Source organism: Oncorhynchus keta, chromosome 21 (genome assembly GCF_023373465.1).
Source record: "Oncorhynchus keta strain PuntledgeMale-10-30-2019 chromosome 21, Oket_V2, whole genome shotgun sequence".
Taxonomy (NCBI): domain Eukaryota; kingdom Metazoa; phylum Chordata; class Actinopteri; order Salmoniformes; family Salmonidae; genus Oncorhynchus; species Oncorhynchus keta.
This window is the reverse complement of record NC_068441.1, coordinates 41,015,567-41,024,458: the sequence shown is the minus strand read 5'-3', so window position 1 is coordinate 41,024,458 and position 8,892 is coordinate 41,015,567. Positions and strand designations below refer to the sequence as shown.

The window sequence follows — 8,892 nt, the reverse complement described above, 5'->3', positions numbered from 1 at the left end:
TCTCTTCATATTGCCATGGTAGCCAAAATAATGTGCAACTGGGCATTTAATACATGGTCCTAAGCATGATGGGATATTAATTGCTTAATTAACTCAGAAACCTCACCTGTGTGGAAGCACCTGCTTTAAATATACACTATACTGACTGTTACGTTCCCCAGTTTCGGTTTGTATGTATGTGTATATGGGTTAGTAACTTTTACTTTCTTTGCTTTGGTTCCGTCCAGCCCCTTTTCCCCACCTTACCGTGTGAAGGAAGAATAAATGACCCGGTAAATGATAATGTTCTCTGCCTCTGTCATCCTTACTCGCACCTACGAACACATACCTATTTCACGCCACGGGGAGTTGAGTAGTAGCAGGGTGTTGCGATTCCTACGCCAAGAGGTGTATGTAACATAGACAAAAGTATATGAACACCCTTCATATTAGTGGATTCGGCTATTTCAGCCAAAGCCCTTGTGGACAGGTGTGTAAAATCGAGCACACAGCCATTCAGTCTCCATAGACAAACATTGGCAGTAGAATGGCCTTACTGAAGGGCTCAGTGACTTTCAATTTGGCATTGTCATAAGATGCCATCTTTCGAACAAGTCAGTCAAATTTCTGCCCTGCTAGAGCTGCCCTTCTCAACTGTAAGTGCTGTTATTGTGAAGTGGAAACATCTAGGAGCAACAACAGCTCAGCCGCAAAGTGATAGGCCGTACAAGATCACAGGACGGCTGAAGCACGTAGCGTGTAAAAAAACGTCAGTCCTCAGTTGCAACGCTAACTACCAAGTTCCAAACTGCCTCATGAAGCAACGTCAGCACAAGAACGGGAGCTTCATGAAATGTGTTTCCATGCTCGAGCAGCCTTGCACAAGCCTAAGATCACCATACTCAATGCCAAGCGTTGGCTGGAGTGGTTTTAAGCTTGCTGCAATGGATTCTATAGGAGTGGACACACATTCTCTGGAGTGATGAATCACACATCACCATCTGGCAGTCAGACGGACGAATCTGGTCTTGGAGGATGGCAGAAGAACTACATGCCCGACTGCATAGTGCCAAATGTAAAGTTAATGAAATAATGTGAATAATGTTCTGGAGCTGCTTTTTATGGTTCAGGTGAAGGGAAATCTTAATACTACAGCATACAATGACATTCTAGATAAATCTGTGCTTCTAACTTTGTGGCAACTGTTTGGGGAAGGCCATTTCCTGTTTCAGTATGACAATGCCCCGGTTCACAAAGCGAGGCCTATACAGAAATGGTTTGTCTGTGTGGAAAAACTTGACTGGCCTGCACAGAGCCCTGGCCTCAACCCTGTCGAACACCTTTGGGATGAATTGGATCACCGACTGCAAGCCAGGCCTTATAGCCCACCATCAGTTTTCAACCTCACAAATGCTCTTGTGGCTAAATGAATGGAAGCAAGTCCCTGCAGCAATGTCTCAACATCTATTGGAAAGCCTTCCCAGAAGAATGGGGTCTGTTATAACAGCAAAGGGGGACCAACTCAATATTAATGCCCATGATTTTCCACGAGCTTTGTACTTTGTAGTGTACTTTGTATCCCTCAGTTACTCAAGTGTTTCCTTTATTTTTGGCAGTGACCTGTACAGTATGTACCCTACTGTATGTAGACGTTTCCTCTAAGTAAAGTTCAGCTTCCCCTCCCTCAATCCTAACCATTAGTGGGGATTCAGCTTCTAAGGGCAACTTCACCCTACTCCTATGTGGAATTTCTCCATATCTTAGGCACACACATGGTGGTCGGTATTATCCCAGAGCCCCTGCTCTTTTGCTCATGCTGAGATGTAGGCCAAACCCACACATGGCATCCCCCTTACCTCAGTGACACAGCTAGGAAGCAGAACCAGGTAGCCAGCTAGCCCTGGAGCTGGACCGCAGCCAGTTAGGGAAAGGGGGATACCTAGTCAGTTGTCCAACAGAATGTATTCAACTGAAATGTGTCTTCCACATTTAACAACCCCTCTGAATCCGAGAGGTGAGGGAGGGCTGCCTTAATCGTTATCCACGTCTTCGGCGCCCGAGGAAGAGTGCCTTGCCCAGGGGCAGAACAACAGATTTTTCCTTGTCAAGTGGCTAGTGATACATTTTTACAGTCTGTTGGCCTTGAGATAGAAGCTGTTTTTCAGTCTCTCGGTCCTTGCTTTGATGCACATGTACTGACCTCGCCTTCTGGATGATAGCGGGGTGAACAGGCAATGGCTCGGGTGGTTGTTGTCCTTGATGATCTTTATGGCCTTCCTGTGACATCGGGTGGTGTAGGTGTCCTGGAGGGCAAGTAGTTTGCCTCCGGTGATGCGTTGTGCAGACCTCACTACCCTCTGGAGAGCCTTACGGTTGTGGGCGGAGCAGTTGCCGTACCAGGTGGTGATACAGCCCGACAGGATGCTCTCGATTGTGCATCTGTAGAAGTTTGTGAATGCTTTTGGTGACAAGCCGAATTTCTTCAGCCTCCTGAAGTTGAAGAGGCGCTGCTGCGCCTTCACAATGCTGTCTGTGTGGGTGGACCAATTCAGTTTGTCCGTGATGTGTACGCCGAGGAACTTAAAACTTACTACCCTCTCCACTACTGTCCCGTCGATGTGGATAGGGGGATGCTCCCTCTGCTGTTTCCTGAAGTCCACAATCCGAGGGCCCTCACCTCCTCCCTGTAGCCCGTCTCGTCGTTGTTGGTAATCAAGCCTACCACTGTAGTGTCGTCCACAGGATAATTATTAACTTGACCAGGCTTAAAAATATATTTGTTATTGTTACCCATCTACCAATCGCTGCCCTTTGAGGCTTTCAAAAAGCTCCCTGATCTTTGTAGTTGAATCTGTGTTTGAAATGCAATACTTGTATGGGGGAGAGAGGAAGGGTCAGTCATTCAAATTGTCAACCCCAAATTTACACCTGAAATCATTTTGGCCTAAACAAAGGGGCTTAATACTTATGCAATTACTATTTTTAATTCTGAATTTTGTGTTTATCTTTAAAAAATATATTATTTAGTGTAGATTGTTGACCAAAAAAGTACAGTAAATCCACTACTTTGAAACATAATAAATTGTGAAGAAATCCAAGGTGTCTGAATACTTTTACAAGGCAATGCAACTGTCATATGTTATCAAGCTTAAATTAATAAACATTCAATGCTGTCCCCTAACCTTTCTGAGTGCTGCATGATGATGATGATTTACTTAATATATTTGATCATCAAAATTAGAAGGCAGCAATTTCACTGCGGTCCTTTAATGAATCAAATCAAAGGTTTTTGGTCCCGTACACATTTTGCAGATACAGTACTATCCCCTTTGTAGCTAAATGTTTATGTTGCTTGCTCCAACAGTGCAGTGATGATGAGAACACCACATTAACCCAGTGAAGGGACAGCGTCGCGTGTCAAACTGTTTCTGAGTGTTGACTGATTTCCTCTTGATAACAGCGTATTTCACCATATCATAGAATCAGATATTGAGGTTAGGTAAAGCGCTGTCTGTGTTGCAGAATACATTTGGTGCTGTTCACAGCAGCATTGTGTGTTTATAAAAATACCATCATCGTCATGTTCAGTGGTGTAAAGTACTTAAGTAAAAATATTAGTACTACTTAACTAGTTTTTGGGGGTATCTGTACTTTTCTTTACTATTTGTATTTTTGACTACTTTTACTTTTACTTCACTACATTCCTAAAGAAACAAATGTACTTTTTACTCCATAAATTTTCCCTGACACCCAGAAGTACTTGTTACTTTTTGAATGCTTAGCAGAACAGGAAAATGGTCTAATTCATGCACTTATCAAGAGAACATCTCTGGTCATCCCTACTGCATCTGAACTGGCGGACTCACTGAACACACACGCTTTGTTTGTAAATTATGTCTGCATGTTGTAGTGTGCCCCTTTCTATCCGTAAATGTGTGCTGTCTAGTTTGCTTAAGGAATTTTTAATTATTTATAATTTTACTTTAACTTTTGATACTTAAGTATATTTTTGCTAATTATATTTACTTTTGATACTTAAGTATATTTATTTACTTTTAGACTTTTACTCAAGTAGTATTTTACTGGATGACTTTCATTTTTACTTGATTCATTTTCTATTAAGGTTTCTTTACATTGGCCTCCCGAGCGGTGCAGCGGTCTAAGGCACTCCATCGCAGTGCCAGAAGTGTAACTACAGACCCAGGCTCGATCCCGGGCTGTATCACAACTGGCCGGGATTGGGAGTTCCATAGGCCAGCGCACAATTGGCCCAGTGTCGTCCAGATTAGGGGAGGGTTTGGCTGGAGGGGCATTAATTGGCTCATCTCGCTCTAGCTGACCTCGTGGAACGATGTTCCAAATTACACATTGGTGCCTCTGGCTTCCGGGTTAAGTGGGTGGGTGTTAAGAAGCATGGCGGGTCATGTTTCAGAGGATGCATGACTTGACCTTCGCCTCTCGAGCTCATTGTGGAGTTGCAGCGGGTACTTTTTCCACCACTGGTCATGTTGCAAAATTACCAGTGAAGAGACAGCGTTGTAGGTTTAAATAAATGTTATCATCACCATCATCAATCATCATGTTGCAACCGGTTAGGGGACAGCACAGTATGTTTAAAGAAGTGCTATCATCATCATCTTATTGCAACAGTACCAGTGAAGAGATGGCATAGTGTATGAAACTGCTTAAAGTGAGCAGTCATTTCCTCTTTATCAGAGCATATTACACATTATCATACTTTACATTTGTGTATGGCTAATTCTAGGTGATTCCCTATTGCTTACGTGGTGCACTGCTGAGGGCCCTATGGGCCTTGGTCAGCAGTGGTGCTCTCCTGAGGGCCCTATGGGCCTTGGTCAGTAGTGGTGCTCTCCTGAGAGCCCTGTGGGCCTTGGTCAGTAGTGGTGCTCTCCTGAGGGCCCTGTGGGCCTTGGTCAGTAGTGGTGCTCTCCTGAGGGCCCTGTGGGCCTTGGTCAGTAGTGGTGCTCTCCTGAGGGCCCTGTGGGCTGTGGTCAGTAGTGGTGCTCTGCTTAGGGCCCTACGGGGCCTGGTCAGTAGTGATGCACTGTGTTGGGAGTCGGGTGCCATTTGGGATGCAACCTTAGGCCATTGTTAGGTATGATATGGTGTAATAGCTGAACATGACTGATCAGTTTTATAAACAGTATAACAGGCAATGCTGTCACTTCACTCCCCTCTCCTTGGAAGAGGAACTAGCGATAGTGATCTCTAATGTCACTAATGCCATGCCCCCTGGTTGAACCAGCACAGTGACTTGGATTAATTGTGGTATAAAAATGGTGAGTTGTTGGAGACAAAATACATGCAGCCTCCAGCATATTGTTACTGAAGCTGAACCAAACACTCAGACTCACTATCAATTCTCATCACCATGAAGATGATGTTGACCATCGCTCTGCTCCTCAGTGTTGGCTTTGCACTGACTGATGCAATGTCTGTTCCAGAATTGAGAAACGACCTGAACAGACCAGGTTGGAAGGTCATCAAGAACTGTGTGAAAGTGACAACGACCGTGGTGGAGGAGTTTGACAACATGCCGCCGCAGGAGAAGGAGACGGTTCAGATCTTCGGGGGACCAGAGTGTGAGAACGACAATGAGAGAAGCAAAAGAGGATTTGTTCGCATCGGCCGACAACTCTCCAATTACTGAAGGTATCCATTTAAATATTTGTTGTTCTTATACATAATTATATAGTACAGTGGTGCTTGAATAGCAGTGGGATAGATTTGAACCCACTTTTGCACATGTATTCTGAAGGCAGTGGCTAAGACCGCTAGACCACCTCAGGCCACAAAGATGTCAATTTGACAGAAAACAATATGAATCCACTCCTCCTTTCTCCTCTCTTACAGCCTTGAGTAGTGTCACCTGGAGAAGACTGGCCTGGCCTCCCCAGTTTACGTACGTGGCCCTTGACTGTAGGTATCCGGTGACAGTGGACGATCCAGTACAGTGACGGGCAGTGAAGACGACATGGGAATGTGGGATAATCATGAATTAGAAAGTTCAATTAAATTTATTGGATTCACTCCAACGACTGTCTGTCTGTACCCTGTGTTTTGCAGATTTTTATGGTCATAATTAGTTTGCTTCTCTGTTATATACTATCTGGTAACTCTCTCTAACTGTGAAGTCTCTAAGGCCATGCTGTAATGTATATGAATACAGTATTGAAAAGTAACCTTGAATAATCATAATGTACGTTAACGCTCACATTTTTAATGTTGCGTTGGATATGTCTTTTATGGAATGCTTCTAATATGATCCAGATAAAAATAGACTCATCTAAGGTCAGTTTTGTGTGGGTTTCTCCCTAGGGTTTAGAATTTAAGGCAGGGTTTCACCATAGATTTAAGGCAGGGTTTCTTCTCCTTTGGGTTTAGCATTTCAGGCAGAGTTTCTCCCTCGGGTTTAGAATTCTAGGCAGGGTTTCTCTCTAGGGTTCATGATTTAAGGCAGGGTATCTCCATAGGCTTTAGGATGTAAGGTAGGGCTACTCCCTAAGGGTTTAGGATTTAGGGGAGAGGGTTAGCCTTGGTTTTAGGATTTAAGGTAGCTAGGGTAAGCCTAGAGTAGGGTTTCTCCACAGGGTTTAGGATTTGGGGGAGGACAAGCCTTGGGTCTACCATTTAAGGTTGCTAGGGAAAGCCAAGAGTTGAATATTTAGAGTGGAGTTTCCCCCTTGGGTCTAGCATTTAAGGTAGCTAGGGAAAGCCAATAGTTTAATATTTAGAGTGGAGTTTCTACCTAGGGTTTAGGATTTGGGGGAGGGCAAGCCTAGGGTTTAGGATTCAAGGTAGCTAAGGCAAGTTTAGGGTTTAATATTTAAGGTACCTAGGGCAAGCCTAGAGTTTATGATTTAAAGTAGAGTTTATCCGTAGGGTTTAGCAATAGGGGAGGGCAAGCTGATCAATTTATTTCCAGAGCATATTAAGCTGTGCTACACTAAGTGCTTAAGGTTAACTCTAAATGTCTAGCATCAGGTTAATATCCTAATCGCAATATTTTTGAAATTTTGCTATTTATTAGGATCCCCTTTAGCCACTGCAAAAGAATCAGCTACACTTCCAGGTGTCCACACGAAACATGAAATAATACATAGCGCAGAACATTATTAGTCAAACTGAAATAAATACATTTAACTACTAGCCTACAATGGCCACACCCCATGGAAATTTAATTAACATAATTTAAAAATCTGTCTGTTTATGCTAGAGAAAGAAAGAAAAAGATCTGCATGGGCCAATATCGCACTTTAGCATCTGCGTTGAACGGTGGCAGAGCTAGAGTGGTCTTTGTCAGACCATGAGACATCCTGACAATCGTTATTTCACAAAATCGTATGTAGTGTCCGAATGGTTTGGCCTACAAACTATTATACAACCATACTGAAAGTCGAGACACTCATGAACACAATTGTTTTATCCGTTTTGCTGTAGGGTACCCACAAGCCACACAAGACGGGTCTACATGTCCCCAGTACCAGTTTAAAAAATGAATGGAAGTATTAGTGCCTAAAATAAGGGGATAAATATAACAAGAAATATATACACTACAGGTCAAAAGTTTTAGAACACCTTCGGGTTTTTCTTTATTTTTACTATATTCTACATTGTAGAATAATAGTGAAGACATCAACACAATGAAATAACACATGGAATCACGTAGTAACCAAAAAAGTGTTAATAAACAAATTCTTCAAATAGCCACCCTTTGCCTTAATGACAGCTTTGCACACTCTTGGCATTCTCACAACCAGCTTCATGAGGTAGTCACCTGGAATGCATTTCAATTAACAGGTGTGCCTTAAAAGTTAATTAAAAGTTAATTTGTGGAATTTCTCTCCTTCTTTATGAGTTTGAGCCAATCAGTTGTTTTGTGACAAGGTAGGGGGTCTACACAAAAGATATCCCTATTTGGTAAAAGACCAAGTGCATGTCATGGCAATAACAGTTCAAATCAGAAAAGGGAAACGATAGTTTAACTTTAAGAAATGAAGGTCAGTCAATGCGGAAGATTTCAAGAAATTTGAACATTTCTTCGTGTGCAGTCGCAAAAACCATCACGCGCTATGATGTGAAACTGGCTCTCGTGAGGACCGCCACAGGAAAGGAAGACCCAGTGTTACCTCTGCTGCAGAGGATATGTTCATTAGAGTTACCAGCCTTACCAGCCCAAATAAATGCTTCAATGAGTTCAAGTACTGTAACAGACACATCTCAACATCAACTGTTCAGAGGAGACTGTGAATCAGGCCATGGTTGAATTGATGCAAAGAAATTAAATCAATAAGAATAAAACATTTGCTTGGGCCAAGAAAAACAAGGAATGGACATTAGACTGTTGGAAATATATCCTTGAAGCATGGAGAAGGAGGTGTGATTGCATGTGGGTGCTTTGCTGGTGACACTGTCTGTGATTTATTTAGAATTCAAGGCACACTTAATGAGCATGGCTACCACAGCATTCTGCAGCAATACACCATCCCATCTGGTGTGTGCTTAGTGGGACTATCATTTGTTTTTCAACAGGACAATGACCCAACACACCTCCAGGCTGTGTAAAGGCTATTTGACCAAGAAGGAGATTGATGGAGTGCTTCATCAGATGACCTGGTCTCCACAACCACCCAACCTAAACCCAATTGAGATGGTTTGGGATGACTTGAACTGCAGAGTGAAGGAAAAGAAGCCAAAAACTCCTTCAATGCTGTTGTAAAAGCATTCCAGGTGAAGCTGGTTGAGAGAATGCCAAGAGTGTGCAAAGCTGTCATCAAGGCAAAGGGTGGCTACTAAGGAGTCTAAAACTAAGATCTAAAATCTAAAATATATTTTCATTTGTTTAACACTTTTTTGCTTACTACATGATTCCATATGTGTTTTTTCCTAGTT

General features: G+C 42.8%; 1 long non-coding RNA gene across 1 annotated transcript; it reads left to right on the top strand.

The window, feature by feature from the left end:
* The first annotated feature begins 5,281 nt into the window (after positions 1 to 5,281).
* Positions 5,282 to 6,035, top strand: LOC118399812 (uncharacterized). The gene is made up of 2 exons (XR_004828917.2): positions 5,282 to 5,652; positions 5,854 to 6,035. It is a non-coding gene; the product is annotated as an uncharacterized LOC118399812 (long non-coding RNA).
* Positions 6,036 to 8,892: the final 2,857 nt, after the last annotated feature.